Source organism: Miniopterus schreibersii, assembly GCF_964146895.1.
Source record: "Miniopterus schreibersii genome assembly, chromosome: 1".
Classification (NCBI taxonomy): Eukaryota; Metazoa; Chordata; class Mammalia; order Chiroptera; family Miniopteridae; genus Miniopterus; species Miniopterus schreibersii.
The window spans coordinates 170,108,805-170,126,761 of NC_138101.1; the positions used below are offsets into that span (position 1 = coordinate 170,108,805).

Here is a 17,957-nt window from a genome sequence, read left to right on the forward strand (position 1 = left end):
ACAGTAGTATATAATTTTGTATTTTGGTGTTGTGTTATAGCACCATTTAAATGGCAAGTCATCTGAATGTTTCATTAGATCTTATGAGAGTAGCCCTAACTAGCAAGTAAAATGAAAAAATTTGCCTTTTTATTGTGGAAAATATTAAAATAGGTATACAGAAGTACATAATGTTCTCTCCACATATTTAACTGGGGCCGTCACCTTTGGCCAGTCTGGTCCCATCCATTCCCCACCCGCCCTTCTCCTATTTTTTCCAAACAAATCCCAGAGATTATATTTTATCTATAATTTAGAAGTTATCTCAAGTGGTAAGGCCTAATTTCTAATAACAGAACCACAGTACTGTTATACACACAATAATCTTTAATCACATAACCATTATTAATGCGCCAGTTTTTAGGAAATTGTTTTTAATAGCATTATTAAGATGTGTAAGAAGTGAGGAGTAAATACAATGACTGGAGAAGAGGTTACTCTTTCAAAGAGGGTAAAAGATTTCTGTTACAAGGACAGTAGACATTTAAGTAGTACATTCAGAGGTACAGACAAATGATGAAAGGGGAAAAGAAGAGGCAAGTTTGAAAGGAGGGACTGTCATATATCGCGAGTGCCTAGCGTTTTCCTATGAACAAGATATTTACTGGGGAAAAATGGAGTTGATAAATACGATAAAATTGCTAACAGTTACAAAGGAATGACTTAGAAGAAGGGGTGGGATTCTTGAAATATCAGTGAAGCACAGCAGAAAAGATACTGGGTGAACAGGAGAGAAAAAAATAGGTGGTAATACAGGGACACAATTACCCTCCCCCCCAAAGGTGGTTGACCCATGGACTACTTTATAAGAACATACAACCTTATGGATGTTCTTTCCCAAACACATTTTTAAACAAAAATTCTCAAATCTTAATTTTATTTGGGAAAAGAACAATGTTTTTTAAGGAGATATCAGTAGGCTTTGACATAATCGTTATGTTTTGAAATATTCAAGTCTTAAATGCTAAGCTAATGCCTTTAGACCCCATAGCATTCTCAGCCTCAAAAGACAAAATAATTTTGCCTTTCTTTTCATAAATTGTCCTTAGGCCATGACAGCAAAATGGTTGGAGGGCTTGTCCATAATTGGGATATTTGCCTTTAGTTCCCAGTTTTCTACACTGTTTTAGTTATGACCTCAGGTAAATTGCTTAGCCTCCTTGTGCCTGGTTGTATTTTTATGGTGGAGTAATTACAGCAGCCTTCCTTTGCAGGGATATTACAAGAAAACTGTGAAGTATGCCCTGAGGGACTCGGTTGATGATGGTACCATACATAGTGCACTGGGCTGGTTTTCAGCAGAAGTTTTTCTTCTAGGGGACTCTTTTCCCCATTTTGTTGTGCTTTCCTAGCACACACTATTTGGTGCTGCTCTAGGGTGAAACGTCTCCTATTCAGGTGGAAGTGTTGAATGATAAGAAGGCCTTGAGTTAGGGGTGCAATTATAATAGAGATGGTTAAGCAAGTGAAGACAGATTTTTTCTTTTGGAAAAAAAGGTGGGGAAAAGGTAATGACCACCTTATATTGAAATACCTCAATATTGTGGTTTAAAAGGGATCAATAAATAATTCAGGATAAATTCATCACAGCCATTGTTTGAATTTATAAAGAAACCCTAAACCACATGGCTAACTGCAATTGCCAGAATACATAAAATTGGGAAATGATTTTATGAGTATTTTGTGCAGCTACACTAAATGCACATAGAGTATGAGCTACTGGTTCTCAAACCAGTGAGTCCAATTTTCTTTTTGTTCAAAAGAGTACCTGACTGGAGGCAGAACACCTGGACGTCTCTGCTCAACCTACTGAGCAGAGAGGATCACTGGGGTCTGGCCTGATTACGGGATGCTTGCAGCTATTGGGATTCGATCCCTTCAGCTTGGGGTGGCGAGACCTGTGATTAATGTCCCCTCTTCATTGCCAGGAGGGCAATAGAGTAATAGTAATAAATAGCATGTGGTGAGATTGCCTTCTTACAATTTACAAGTCAGTTTCACCTACTTTTACTCAGTCTTCAAAAAGATCCTTTGCACCGGAAAGAAACCAGTACTCACAAATGACACCTCTAAGGTTGCAGCAGGGATGAGACCTGAACCCAGTCCTCCTGAGTCTTCTAGATCTAGTTTTCTTCCCATCATACCCAGTGCTTCATGGAACCCAAAGAGGACAGAGTTCAGTATGTTTAATTCTGTTGGATAAAATTAAAACTTAAATGAATCCTACTAAATTATTTAATAGGTCCAATTTATAAAATCCATTAAAGCATTTAGGATTAAGTGGTTTTTCTTAACATTTAGTTGGTTTCTAATAATTAGGTCTGTAATATCTTTCAAGGGGATGGAAATTGTTTCTTTTTTAAAGCAAATGTCTCACATAGTGTCTCGTTCTACGAAAATTGAAATGAATACTCTTATTTAGATAACTCCTTTATGTTTAAAATTTTTGAAATATCATGCTCTAACATGTAATTCTCTTGCCTTATTTCCAGTAAACTTACCTTGTCAAATTTCCAATAAGCCCACAGAAATGTTTTTAAGGGAAAGGAGTTTATAGAAAAATTACCTTGATTATTGTTTAAAGCCTAATTAAAATACGTAAAATTCTTAAAAACTATGCAAAATCAGATTATATTAATATTTATAGTGCCAAGCCTAAAAAATGCAAAATTACTTTTTGTGTATATATGTGTATATGTGTGTGTGCATATGTGTGTGTATGTATACATGTGTGAATAATTTATATATATACATATATACACATATATATACACACATATATATACACATATATATGTATGTATGTATGTGTGTATATGGTAATAGACCCTTTTCCTGGTGGTAAAAACATGCTCAAATTAGAGTATCAGCTGCTGGTGATACTATGTTAAATGACTGTGTGGGTCTATAAAGCTGGATTCAAATACAGTAGAATGCTAATATGCAAAAGTTGTGCCACTTAAAACTGGACAGGTCAGGAATGTCAAGCATACTGTGAGAGAAAATCTTTATTTTCCTACTCCTAAAACAGTGTTATCAACATTTGCCTTTCAGGGTAGGGATGTGGGTTCCACTCTAGTAACCATGACAGTATAGAGTTTGTTCATGGCTATGTTTATTCACTGCTTAGATCAGTGCCTGGAACATATCTGGCATAAAATAAATGCTTATAACGTAAATGTATCAATTGATGCAGAATGCTTTTTAAGGTGCACTACAGAAAATTTTCAGACTTATCAGAGGTATCCAAGGTGTGAACTGGAAGGCAATCTGTATTTCCCTCCCTCCCTTCCTCCCTCCTTCCCTACATTATTCATGAAGGTATGTATCATCTTTTGCTAATGTTCTCTACTGAGAACCTGCTCTGGGCTGGGCACCATGCTAGGCACTGAGAAGACAGCCAACTGAATAGCTCTTGTGAGGCTCACAGGCCTACCTAAAGTTCTGTGTGATATGCAGAGGTGATCACTAAATTATTTTTTATGATGCCAGAGATGTTGACAAGGTAAAAACTTTGGAGAATTGGTAAGATTTATTTTTTCTGAGTTATTTTTCTGCATTTTTAAAAAAATAAAAGACCTTTGTTGTGAATGTAAATATTTTATGTCAAATATTTAATTGCTCAGACACATAAATCCAAATACAGTTAACCCTGAATTGTAAATTAGACCTAAGAATTTGAACAAGAAGTTTTCATGGAAATTAAGATAGCGAATTTATATATTTTAGCTCCAAAGAAATAATTTTTTATATACCTAATGCAGTTACACATTTATTTTGTTTTCAAGTTATTTACATATACCGTCAGTTATGACGAATAACTTCAGTGCTTTAAAACCAAGTGTTTTAAAAACTTAGTGTACATTTTCAAGTTTTTTCTAATTTGTAACCTAAATTTTCCCATTCCTTGTCCACCTGGTACATCACTCCTGTCTTCCTCATCCAGTGAACTTGCCAGGTCAGCTGTTCAGTCAATTTGCTGGCAAAACCAAGAACATGAGTGCACTTTTCAGTCAACTCAGCCTATTGACAGCAGGAGAATCAAGGCCAAAAACAGGGTCTTATTTATTTATATTTTAAAATTAGTTTTTAAATTTATTTTTATTGTTGAAAGCACTACAGGTGTCCCATTCCCCCCCCCCCAATTGACCCCTTCCACCCCCTCCCCAGGCCTTTACCCTGTCATTGTCCGTGTCCATGGGTTATGCACATATGCATATAACAACTTTGGTCAGTCTCCTCCCACCCTCCACCTCCCTTCCCTCTTCCCTTTGCCCTCTGAAATATGATCATCTGTTGCATGCATCAATGTCTCTGGATCTATTTAGTTCATCAGATTCTTTTGTTCATTAGCTTCTTCTTAAAGAAGACCCTTCAACATTTCCTGTAGTGCTGGTCTGGTGGTGATGAGCTCCTTTAGCTTTTCCTTGTCTGAGAAGCTCTTTATCTGATCTTCAGTTCTAAATGATAGCATTGCTGGGTAGGGTAATCTTGGTTGTAGGTTCTTGCTTTTCATCACTTTGAATATTTCTTGCCCCTCCCTTCTGGCCTGCAAGGTTTCTGTTGAGAAATCAGCTGACAGTCATATGGGTGCTCCCTTGTAGGTAACTAACTGCTTTTCTCTTGCTGCTTTTAAGATTCTTTCTTTGCTTTAACCTTTGGCATTTTAATTATGATGTGTCTTGCTGTGGGCCTCTTTGGGTTCCTCTTGTCTGGGACCCTCTGTGCTTTCTGGACGTGTAAGTCTATTTCTTTCCCCAGGTAGGGAAAGTTTTCTGTCATTATTTTTTCAAATAGTTTTTCAATTTCTTTCTCTTCTCCTTCTGGCATCTCAGTAATACAAATGTTCGGCCTCTTGGAATTGTCTTCGAGGCTCTTTATACTATCTTCATATTTCTGGATTTTTTTTTCTTTTTGCTCTTCTGGTTGGGTGTTTTTTGTTTCCTCATGCTCCAAATTGCTGATTTGATTCTCAACATCCTCTACTGTTGATTTCCCTGTAAATTATTTTTTATTTCAGTTCATGTAGCCTTCATTTTTGATAGGTATTTTATTAGGTCATCAATAGTCGCACTTGTTTTCGTAATACTCTTATTAATATCCTTGAGCATCCTTATAACCAAAATTCTGAACACTGTATCTGTTAGCTTGCTTGGATCTGTTTCATTTAGTTTTTTTTCTGGAGGTTTCTTCTGTTCTTTCCTTTGTGACATGTTTCTTTGCCTCCACATTTTGGCTGCTTCCAGGTGTTTATTTCTATATATTAGGTAGAGCTGCTATGTCTCCTGGAATTTGTAGAGTGCCTTTGTGTAGTAGGTGTCCTGTAGGGTCCAGTGGCTCAGCCTCCCCAGTCACCTGAGCTGGGCCTTCTAGGTGCTCCCCTGCGTGGGCTGTGTGCACTATCTTGTTGTAGTTGAGCCTTGGTTGCTGTTGGCGTCACTGGGAGGAACTGACCCCCAGGCCCATCAGCTGTGAGGACCAGCTGCAACTACAGCCAAAGAGCTGCTGTGCTGGAGACACCCCTATGGAGCAGATTTACTTCAGTGGAGCTTTGGTGTTCACCAGGTGCGCCCCTTGAGTGTGTCACTTGTGGATGTGTAGGGTTGTAATCCAGCGTGGTCGAGTCTGAGCACCAGGTGCACTGTCTCTGGGGCCTCCTGGGAGGTGCAAAGTCAGCCTCTGCCAGTGCCTTACCCAGGGCCACCCAGCATGAGCTACAGAGCAAAGTAGTTGGCTGCTACTTATGTGGGCTTGGAGGTATCCAAGAGAGGCCAAGCTATGAGCCAATGCAGGCTGCCGCTAGTGCCAGGCCTGGGGCCACTTATCAAGCTGTATGGGGCAGCTGCTGCTTGTTTGAGAGATTTTAGGAAAGTCCTAAGCATGGGGCTGGAGAGGCCACTTGCACAGAAAAGCCCCTGGAAATGGCCTGGATGAGCTGCAGGTGGGGAGGGGCGGGGCCTCCGGGAATCACGGGGCGGGGCCAAAGGTGTGAGTCAGGTGCTGGCGATTCAAATATGGCGCCTGCCTGCCGGCTGTGTGCAGGGAGGACTCGCCAAAGGAGCCATGGCCTCCGCCGGCCCTTCTGCCTGGGAGGAAGCCGCCCCTCCGCCTCTCGCCCGGATCTCAGGCAGGTTAGTTCCCCCCTGAGTGTCCCGGGTCCTTTCAGGCTGCTGCCCGGCGCTGGGCTCAGAGGGAGCGTCCGAGTGAGTCCGTGCCGGGCCCTTAAGGAGGAGCTGCTGGGGCTCCCGCAGCCTCCGCCACCCTCAGGGACAGTCCCCGCTGGTTTCCCAGCCCGGAGTTGTGGGGACGTCTCTTCCCAGCCCTGAAGCCCTGGGCTTGGGGCCCGATGTGGGGCTGGGACCCCTCACTCCTCCGGGAAACCCCTGTCACGGAGATTCCCTCCTGGGTTTAAACCGCGACACTGGGTGTGGGCCCGCGGCAAGTCTCTGCCCCTCCTGCTGCTCCCGTTGCTCCTTCAGTCCCCTGGTTGTGGGGCTTCTGTGCAGCCAGATTTCAGGAGGCTCTGAGTGATGGTGGTTCTGTATTTTAGTTGTGATTTTGATGTGGTTGCGGGAGGCGGCGGGGACGCGGTTACCTATGCCGCCATCTTGTTTCTCTCCCCAGGGTCATATTTATATATAGAAAAATAGAAGCGAAGGGGATCTAGCCAGCCTGGGCCAGGAGTCTGGAGAAAGGGAAGGACTCTTAGCAGAGATTTTTGTGGATTAAAGTAGAAACTTCTGAGTCTTAATCCAGAATGATTTGATTTGATTTTCACAAAGAGAAATTTGTAAATGTTATATTTGCCTAAATGCTATGTCAGCTAAAATCATTACATCTACTTTGAAAGGTCGTTTCTTTGAGAAGTTTAGTTTGCCTTTACCAAGGGGAAAATGTGCTTGACTTTTTTGTATGTTTTACTTAATTGCAAAGTACTGAATTATCTTTTGAATGGTTAGGTAGTAAGTATGTGAGCCTCACTTTGAAAAAACAAAAAACCTCAGGGATTTGACTAAATTAACTAACAGTTTCTATATTTGGATGCCTAGGTAGAAGGATGCTTGGGAAGTAATCTTAATCCTTCTGGTTCCAAGTCTGAGCATAACTCTAGGCAAATGGCTCTGCGTTGGGCAGCCAGTGGGAAACCATGCAGCACAAAAACTGGTAGAATGTTGCTAGCATCAGAAGAGATGTTTAAGTTCCCAACTGGAACACACCATTTAGTCATCTGAACAATATTTATTGAGTACCTACTATGTGTCAGAAATTGCACCTGGTACTGTAGAAGAAAACTTCCACTCTTTCAGCATCAAATAGTGTGTGAAATCCAAGACAGCAAAAGTCTAACGGAGGTAAGAGAAAGCACTAATTGAAGGCCTAAGGGGCCCTGGTGTTATCTGTATTCTTCCAGCAGACAGCAGTGGAAAAATTTAATGGGAAGTGTGGGAACACTTAAATAAGCATTCAGATGTCTGGTGAGTCAGAGCTATGGGAGGCAAATTTTGAAAGATTAATTAGGAAGCAAGGAAGAAGCCCTCCTTGTAAGCAGTTTAAAACTGGGCTATACAAGTGATGCAAATGTGGCTGGATCTTGTCAGCGGCCTAATAATTCTCTTTTTAGTTCATTATCAGCATTTTGTAACAACTCTGTTTTCTCCTAAAAACAGAAATTCTAAAAGGCACTGGTGAGTGCCATAAATTTTACATGCGCAGGTGCTTGCATGTGCATGTGTGTCTGTGTGTGTGTGTTGGGGCCACAATTTCCCCCAGTCCTCAGCTGTTAGGAAGTACCTCAGCCAAAGAGAGTGGCTTTGCACAGTGTGATGCCCTTCCAGAGCAGCCCATTTTCAAAGCCTGGTTGATGTGCGCCTGCAAAGGGCTGGCTGCCCCACTCCAATTCTAAAGGGCCATCTGGGTGTCAGAGCTCCCCATTGGATTGGCTGAACCTTCAAAGAGACCGAATGTCAGTTCAGCTTCCCTTTCCGTTCATCTGCTTCCTAAGAGTGCTTCCTGATGACTTCCTGCATGCCGATCTCCGTCTCAATGTGTGCTTCCCAAGGAACCCACACACAAACATATGGCAAGGGGTCAGAGACTCCCTTTTAATAAATAGCTGCAAAACTAGCCACTTTTGTGTTTCTTCCCATCAAGCACTGATGGGATATTGGAGGGCTGTGGCAGGAAAACCAGAGCTTCCGCCGGCGTCTAGGTATAGGAGAAAGACATTGAAAGGTCAAAACTAAAAGTACTGCCTGAGAGACAGATTTGGGTTCAAAATCACATCTGTGTTTGACTTTGAATGAGTTATTTAAATACTGTAAACATCAACATTCTCACCTGGAAAAAGGAATAATAAAAGTTACTTTGTATGTTTATGGTGATGGTTAAATACCAGTCACTGTCAGTTGATGTACTCAAATTTATTTTCATTATCATTATTATTATTTAAAGTATTTAGAGCCTATTTCACACAGGGAGACCAAGGGCAGAGCTTGGCAATGGCACCCATGGCATCAACTTGTCCAGCTTTCTGGGGTCTGGGAATACAAGGGTTCAAATCCAAGTATAAGAATCCACAAGTAGTGGCTGTCATGTGGGCTGAGGAACCCATCCTCTGATCCTGTTGGGCCTTGACCCCTGTCACCTTTGAGTCAAATGTGGTTACCAAAGTCAGGCCACTAGGGCCTGAGTAACATAGAAAGACAAATACTGCATGATCTCCCTTACATGTGGAAACTAAAATAGTCAAACTCATAGAAGCAGAGAGTAGCATGGTGGTTGCCAGAGCCCGGGCGGGTGTGTGTGTAGGAAATGGAAAATGTTGATCAGGGGGTACAAAGTTTCAGTTACACAGGATGAGTAAGTTCTGGAGATCTAATACAGGGATGGCAAAAGGAGGTTTACAGTTGTTCCAGTTGTTCGTTGCTGACTTTCATTATTTACACATTTTGTCGTCTACTTGCTATACTCAAGCACACTTTGGCACAGAATGTAGCCCTACTTTTGCCCACCCCTGTATATAGCAATGGAACTATAGTTAACAATACTGTATTGTATACTTAGAATTTGCTCAGAGGATAGATCTTAAATGTTCTCACCACATTAAAAAAAAAAAAGTAGCTATATGAGGTGATGGATATGTTAACTGGCCTGATTGCAGTGATCATGCATACGTACGTGAAAACATCAAGTTGTACACCTTAAATATGTACGATTTATCATTGTCAATTACACCTCAATAAAGCTGAGAGAAAGAGAAATATTCCTTAGGCCTGCTCTCGACATCCCAGTCCTCACCATCCTTGTCTCCCAGCTGATGAGGGACAGACAAGTCTAGACTTTTGATAAGTATGAATTCTTGGGCTGGAGCAATTTCTAACAGACTTCTCTGCTTCTGTCATCCTTCTCTCAGATCTGCTATGGTAGAGATCTAAGTAAAATAAAATAATTGCAAAAGAAGAGGGGGAAAATGTGATAGCCCTAAAAGGAAGCAATAATGAAATTTAACCTAAAATATATACCAATGATACATAGCTACTGCTTGTGACTTATTACTGATAATAGCTGACACATAAAAGTTTGCAAAAGGTGGGGTTTTTTTTGTTTCATAAATTTGAATCAGTGGTTTTCTATAATATTACTTGCGTTCACTTCATTTCTGATATTCTTTCTTGTGAGAAAAAGAAGTTCCAGTGGATCCTCCAGAAAATGTGCCAGGGTGTGTGGCCCATTTTGACTTCTGTGTATTGAAGCAGAAAGAACGTCTGAGAGCTCCTAGGACTGAACTAGGAGGTGGGGATCATGATTTCCTTCTAGTTTGGTCCTGGCTCTTGGATGCTCCCATTTTATTTTAGTAGATACTCTTGAGGAGTAGCTATTTGACATATTTAAAATTTAACCGAGGGGGCGGCCTCTAAGACCTTAGGTAGGTGCTGTGTTTTAAGCGTAGTCTAAGAGACAGCCTGGGCATGGCGCAGTGTACTCGACTTCAGCATTTCGCCACTCAACTGCCAAACTGGGCCTTGCCGGGGCCCAGCGGCGCGCTCCTTGTTAAGCCGCAGCGCAGCCCGCTGCCCCCTGCTGGCCTGGCGGACGCAGTGCCCCGCGCCACCGCCTGATTTTGCCAGATGAGTGTGTAACCCTCAGGTGGAGCATAGGCAGTGATCATCATTCCAGTAAGAGAAACCAGCTTGCGAAGAGGAATGGAGTCTAAACAGGGGGGAAAGGAAAGGAATTCCATACTGACCGTCTCTTCAAAGAGTGCTTTTAGAAGTGGAAATGGTAGCAAGTCTTTTGAAGACATCATCTGTGTCTATAAGGACAAAATTGCTACATCAAATGGGATTGTCATTTTATAATACACCTCATGGCTTCCATGAGGAAGAAGTAAAAAAACAAACCTTCAGCAGTTTCCTGGTGGATCCGTTGACCTTCAGAAGGAAGACAATGGCATTGGCATTCTTACTCTGAACAGTCCAAGTAAAAGGAATGCCTTCTCAGGTGTTATGATGCTACAACTTTGGGAAAAAGGGATTGAATTGGAAAATTGGACAGAGGGGAAAGGTCTCATTGTTCGTGGGGCAAAAAATACATTCTCCTCAGGATCTGATCTGAATGCTGTGAAAGCACTAGGAACTCCAGAGGATGGAGTGGCCTTATGTATCTTCATGCAGAACACCTTAACAAGATTGATGAGACTTCCTTTAATAAGTGTTGCTCTGGTTCAAGGCTGGGCATTGGGTGGAGGAGCAGAATTTATTACAGCATGTGATTTTAGATTAATGACTAGAGAAGGTGAGATCAGATTTGTTCACAAGAAGATGGGTTTAGAACCAAGCTGGGGCGGTGCTACCCGGCTGGCTGAAATTATTGGCAGTAGACAAGCTCTCAAAGTGTTAAGTGGGGCCCTCAAACTGGATTCAGAACTAGCTTTAAACCTAGGAATGGTCTATGAGGTCTTGTAGTCTTCAGATGAAACTGAATGTCTCAAAGAGGCACAAGAGTGGCTAAAGCAGTTTACTGAAGGGCCACTGGAAGTAATTAGAGCTTTGAAAAAAATCAATTTCTTCAGGCAAAGAGCTTTGTTTCCAGGAGGCATTATAGACGGAAAGAGATCTTGTAGGAACACTTTGGGGTGGACCTGCAAATTTGGAGGCTATTGCTAGCAAAGGTAAATTTTGTAAATAGTTGTTTTTAAATATGATGTACTACAACTCCAGTGATTAATATATAGAAAAGTTAAATATTAAACATGTCAGAATTACTTTGAAGGGTACCACTAGCATTTGGGTGTTTTTAATAATTTTTGAATACATAAACTCATTGGCATAGTTGTCAGTATACTGTAGTTCCCCCCTTACCTGCAGAGGATAGGTTCCATGACCCCCAGTAGATGCCTGAAACTGGATAGTACTGAACCCTCTGTATACTGTGTTCCTTTACTTACATACCTGTGATCAAGTTTAAACAATTATAATATATTGTAATAAAAATTATTTGAATGTGGAAAAAAAAATTAACCGAGGAAGAAAGGATGATTGAGTCCAGCCTGTAATTAAGAATGGAAAGAGAAATTAATTAAAATTAGAGATGAGCATTTTTCATTGTCTTTTGTGAACAACCTCTCCTCCTGCCCTTTAACCAAAGCAACTGAAGGTAGCTAAACACTCATCAGTTTGCCACAGCAGCGAGGCAACCGAAGGCCTTAAACAGTATAATGTGAGTCAGCTATGATGGAAGGTAGCTATTTTTTGCAGAGCTGTGCCCCTCTTTCTTGGGTTTGCATCGAGATGGTTGCCATATATCATTTTCCATTTGGGCATCTCAGGATTTTTAAAAACTGAGATTGCCTATTTGTCACAGGATTTTGACCCTAAGTTAGAAGCTGGAGTCTAGAAGGAACCACAGTTGTTGAGGCATAGCACAGCTTCTTATATAGTTAATTACATGGGTTTTGATATTAGAAAGCCTGGGTTCAAACTCTGATGTGGCCACTTACAGCTCTGTGATCCTGGAAAGTTACATTGCTCAGAGCATCTGGTTTCCTAACCTGTAAAATGAAGAGAATAATAATGGTTCTTATTTCATGGGGAAATAGAGATGATTAAGCAAAACAATGCACATAACATACTTAGGAGAGGGCCTAATTCCGAGTATTTAGTACACATGAGTTGCTTGTAGTGGAAAATATGAGGACCTTTACTTTGCAAAATAGAAAAACCAAAACCTGTTATTTTAGCATGAAAATCTGAACATTATACTAATGTCTAAGATAGGAATTTGGCAAGAAAATCAAACTGAGAACACGAAGTCATCTTGGCAATGGATTATAACCCAGAAAGTGGAGCCTTCGGCTGCATGGTTATGTTACACTCAGCCTGAGATCTGTCCGACAGGAAGGACTGCGTCTCTTCCTGAGGAGCTCTGAGGATCCGGCTAATACTGTGTTCCACCTGGATTGAGTTACTAATGTTCCTTACAGGGCTCTCTTCCTCAAGGATAGACACTTACTACTCACTTATTTATGGAAATTAAATCTTTTCTTTTACATTTAATCTGCCCTTCAGAGTTGGCACTTCTTTAAAGAAAGTGGACTGGCAGTATTTTAAAAATTAAATTTCCCATTTGTAAGGATGGGGCTTACATACTTTTAGAACTTTTTATTTTGAAATACTTTCAACTTTACATAGAATTTGAAAAAAAATGGTACAAAGAACTCCTATATATTTCTCATCAACATTTCCCAATATTTCATGGAGAGACCCACTCAGAACTCCAGAGTTGGTATAAATATTATTTTAAGCTCAAGACATTTGAGAATCAACAGATATAAAGAAGTCTTCTTGGAGCTTCCCTTATCTAACTAAAAACAACAATTTCTGGGAAATACGGCTACAATAAATTTCTTCTGTGGGCAGATCTATGCCCACAAGGGCAACATGAATAAAACCCACCCCAGATTCCTCCTCCAGGGGCAGCTTTATGGCCCCAAAGGGACAAGCATTATGGGCTAACCTACTTATCTCGTGATTGTTATCCTAAAAACCCATTTGTCTTCCCTAAAGAAACCTATTTATTCTTCCAGGAAAGGCCTTTGTCCCCTCCTTTTCACCTACTAAGTTAGGTATACAGGCCTTTAACTTGAATCATTTAAAGAGCCAGCTGCTCCCTTAGCAGGCTCCCAAGTCTATATGAATAAACACTTTTTCCCTGTTACTCTGTCCTCTGTCAGTTTAATTCTCAGGCCTTAAGTAACTAACTTAAGAGGATAGAGGACACGTTTTTCCTGCCCTCCATTAACATTTTACTATTTTCGTCTTATCATTTCCTCTCTCTCATATATATATTAATTCTTTCTAAACCATTTGAAAGTTATAGACATGACATCTCATTGCCCCTTAATCCTGCAAAGTGTATTTCCTAAAAAGAGACACCTCCTCACATCACTATCATCTAATTCCTAGGCCCCACTAAAAATGTACCAATTATCCCAGTAATTACTCAATAATATCCTTCATAGGTCCAGGGTCCAGTCTAGGATCATGTGTTACACTTAGTTGTCATTGGTTTTAGTCTCCCTCAGTCAAGAACAGTTTCCCAGACTTTTCTTATTTTTTAGGATATTGACAATTTTAAAAATGTACTCTGTAAAATGTTCCTCAATTTGGACATGTCTGATGTTTCCTCATGATTAGATTCAGATTATTCATCTCAGGCAGGAATACTGCAGAAGTGATGTTGTGTTCTCTTAGTGCATAATATCAGGAGGCCCATAATAGTTATCTGTCCTGTTATGTAGATATCCTTGAGATTATGTAAATATCCTGCCCCTCATCAAATTTTCACCTATTTGTTTTAACAGCCATTGATGATTCATGATTAAATCAATTATTGACAGTGGCCAAATGGTGATTTTCTAATTTCATTATTATCTCTCTCGCTCTCTCTCTCCTTTCCTCTCTCTAACATATTCTCAGGTGAGGAATGAGAAAAAAAAAAAAATAATAAAATAAAAAATATATATATAAAGTGGGGGGAGAGAGAAATATCAGTCAGTTGTCTCCCATATGTGCCCTGTACCGGACAATGTTCCAACCAACTGAGCCACACTGGCCAGGGCTTACCTCTATATTTTTTATTTGGCATTTTCTTATAAGGTAGAGCTTTTCCTTTCCTCTAATTTATTTACATATTCATTCATTTATTTATATGAACATGGGCTCATGGACTTCTATTTTGTTTGACATGTTATGACCCATTACTATGATTATTTATCAGTCCCCTCAAGCTGGCTCCTATCTCCTTTTGATGTGTCCCCATAATTCTTTGAGGCACTTCCTCACTTTCTGGCACAACACGATGTTTTGGACTCATCTGCCATTTCCTTGTCACAGCCCTGGAATCAGTTATTTCTTTAAAGAGTCCTGGCTCCTTTTAAGGGAGAATGTAATTTAGAAACCATGATCTCGATGCTCATTGATATTGGGATGTCATTACTTTAAATTCTTCTCAGCAGACTAGGAAATGTGATGTGTATGTACACGCATACCCACTCACATATATGCACACATCTATATCTGTCCGCCTGCCTATCTGTCTGTCTACCTACCTACCTACCTACCTACCTACCTACCTATCATGTGTCTAGATAAATATCTATGTTCAAATACCATGCGCTCACACTGATACCTTCAGTTCCAATTCAATACCTCAGGGGTTTATCCTTTCCTCTTTTACCCATGTGTAACATGCTTCTCTACAAACTTGGCTTTCATTAGCCTCGATGTTTACTTAGTCTGTCATTTCTGCTGTGTGTAACCAGTGTCCTAACCATACAGGCTGCCTCTTTGCTCACTACACCAGCCAAGTTCTGGACCTTGACTAAGAGAAATGGAAGGGGAAGCGATGGTATTTTTCTTTAGTGAAGCCTAAAGTAGAAGTTCTGCTAGTCAGTGTAATGTGAGTGTTTTTCCTATTTAAACCCAATTCTAAGTTTGAAGCAGACAAGTAAAACCCAAAGTGAAGGTTCACATTCAATTGTTCGTTATCTACTGTGCTTATTCTTATTATCAGAGACTGATGCAACACCCATTAAAGTCAATCATTTGATTGCATAATGAACAGATCTGCCTCCCCCCCTTTTAAAATTTATCTTTATTGTTGAAAGTATAACAGGTGTCCCATTTTCCCCTTCATCAGATCTGCCCTTTTTAGTGCAACCAATGTGCTTAATGAATGTAGGTAAAATTTTAAAAAATCAGATTTTGCCACCAGTTTAAATTTCTCAGGTTGCACTCATTTTTTTATCATGGGAATTCAGCATTTCAATATATTATCTATCCATAATATTATCTATTATGTAGCCTTAGTAGTTTCACCGATAACTCTGGTTTGCTTCACTAGTCTTCAAACTTTAATGCACATCTGAATTCCTGTGGTACTGATTAACAATGCTGATACCTGGGCCCACACCCAGAGATTCTGATTCAGTAACTCTGGGGACTGTCTGCATTTTAATGAGATCTCCAGCAGGTTCAGGAGTAGGTGACCCAGGGACAGTACCTTGAGAAACACTGGATTGGCATGTTTTTAATCAGGACCAGGAGAGTTCTAGTTTAGAAGCTACGGTCAATTACTCCTGTTCACATGCAAGGTTGAATTGTCATTAGGACCCATCAAAGCTTTCATAATCAACAAGCAAATCAGTGTGTTGAAACTTGGCTGCCAACAGCAGCAATCACAGAACAAATGTGTCAGTTGTTTATCAGTATCCATGTGTCAAGTCTGTGTTAGTGTGTCTGGAAGGGGTGGCATCAAAGTCAGAACCCTGGCCCACCAGGCAGAGTTACAGCAAGCACCCTCCCCCCCTCCCACAACCCCTAAGATGCCAACATGATGGGCCAGGTCTTCAGCCTTTGAGTTTGGCTGGCTGGTGTTTTTATTAATGGAGGCTAAGAAGTGAATGGAGACAAACTGAGTACATGTGCCCCACGATTGCTGGTGAAAATCTGTTTCCTTTCTTCAGTTTTCCTTGTGGAACAAGGACAGACGGCTGAAAACATTAGCAGAAAGCAAGCAAGCTATCAACCAGCACTTATTTATGTTGAACGCTTTCACAGAGTGTTGCATTCCGTGATCATAAATCACCTGGTGAGTAGGTGACTTCTTTATCATAGCTCCACAGGGGAGGAAAAGGAGATGAAGGGAGTGTGGACTTTGCACACAATCACACATCTAGTAAGTGGCCATGAAGAGTTTCAACTGTTGGCCTTTTGTCCTTAAATCCAGTGCTTTGTGCATTCAACACTGTAATCACCAGCCTCTTGTATTTTGACTTTGTTTTCCCTTCCCAAGGGGATGTTATTCAGAAAAACAGAGACACTGTCATGAATGAAAGTAATCCGGACAATAGGACTCATGTATATTGGGCACTTTCAGACTAGCCGACCCATTCTTTGGATGTTAAAGCAGAATAGAGAAATAGGGGTCAGTGAATGGGTCAGTGACGAATGTGAACACAACTCTCTGTGCTTACTGTATGTACTCTGGGGGAAATTAGAGTGATTAGATTAGTTGATTTCATCTGAGGGTAAAGATCTTTCATAGGCAAGTCATCTTTTTAAAATGAGGATGTACATTATGATCAGAGTATTTTCCCTGTGTTCTGGATGTGAGGTCTTGCTGTTGTCCAGTTGTTGGTTTCATTGATCCTTTATGTGAAATTTATGTTTTGTTAAATGGGTTTACTCTTATAATCTATTAAGTATAATTTCAGATGTCACCCAGTTTTACCTTCACTCCTGCCAGGGTTGGGTTATGCAAATTTAAAGGCAAAGACCCTCTTCTGAAATGGAAATATTTCACAGAGGTCCTGTTATTTACATTTGTACAATAAAGGACCATTTGCGTGATTTCACAAGAAGAAAAGACCAGCCTGCCTTAAAGGATTACTGTAGGGCTCATCACTTCCAGATCTAAACCACTATTTTTGATGCCTCCCCCTCCCCCCAGCTTCTTTCCTTCAAAATTTCAGCCCAGGTGCCCATTACAGGAGTCAAGTGTCCCTTGGTCTGTAGACCTTAATGGCAGCACTTGAGTGCCTTGACCTAGAAACTTGCATTGACCAGTGTCTCTCAGCTTGTAAGAGCCAGAAGCAGAACTCAAACCAGATATTCTGACTTCATTTTCTTCCTCTTTCCTTAGAGCCTGGGCAGTGGGCGTGAATGTATGTGAGCACAGGGGGAAGGGGTGTTGAGAGGCTAGACAGCAGCTCCACTTCTCTCCTAATAGTCTCCTCAGGCTTAAAATTAAATACTTAGATCAGCTCCTAGTCCCCTTTCAGCCCCCAAAACTCAGTGCTTTAGGTGGAGACCAATTGGTTTGCAACCTCAGGAGCTTCCCTGGTGAAACCTGAAATTGTTTCCTGTACATGGAGGGCAAGGAGATACTGACGGTAGAGGCACGACTCCAGATCGGTAGGTGGCAGGTTTAATAAGCAAGGGAGCTTATGTACGAGGCTTGTCTTGGGTGACTGCAAGATGAGTAGATCTCTGCATCCACCAGTCAGATTCTTAAAAGTTTATATATTAATTTTAACCTTGGTTCAGTCATATATTCAGTCCAGATGGTCTCAACAAGACCATACTTTCCCAAGGATGTGTCCTTGAACTGGCTCCCACTGTGGGAATGGTGAGCAGGACGTACTTGCCAAGGAAAAGGTGTCAAGAGCCTATTGCCTAGTCCACTCGTGTGTCAATGGCAGTTATGTCCTCTTGATGACCTCTTCCAACAACAGTGCAGAAATAATACTAAGAGCACAATATGAAACATCCATACCTATCCTCATATCTGATTCATCACCAAGTCCAGTTAATTTTCCTTCCTAAATATCTCTCGAATGGGTCCAATTCTCTCTGTCC

General features: G+C 40.8%; 1 pseudogene across 1 annotated transcript; it reads left to right on the plus strand.

The window, feature by feature from the left end:
• Positions 1–10,317: 10,317 nt before the first annotated feature.
• On the plus strand, positions 10,318–10,937 carry LOC308558842 (ethylmalonyl-CoA decarboxylase-like; annotated as a pseudogene). The gene is made up of 2 exons: positions 10,318–10,682; positions 10,736–10,937. The product of its transcript is annotated as an ethylmalonyl-CoA decarboxylase-like (transcript).
• Positions 10,938–17,957: the final 7,020 nt, after the last annotated feature.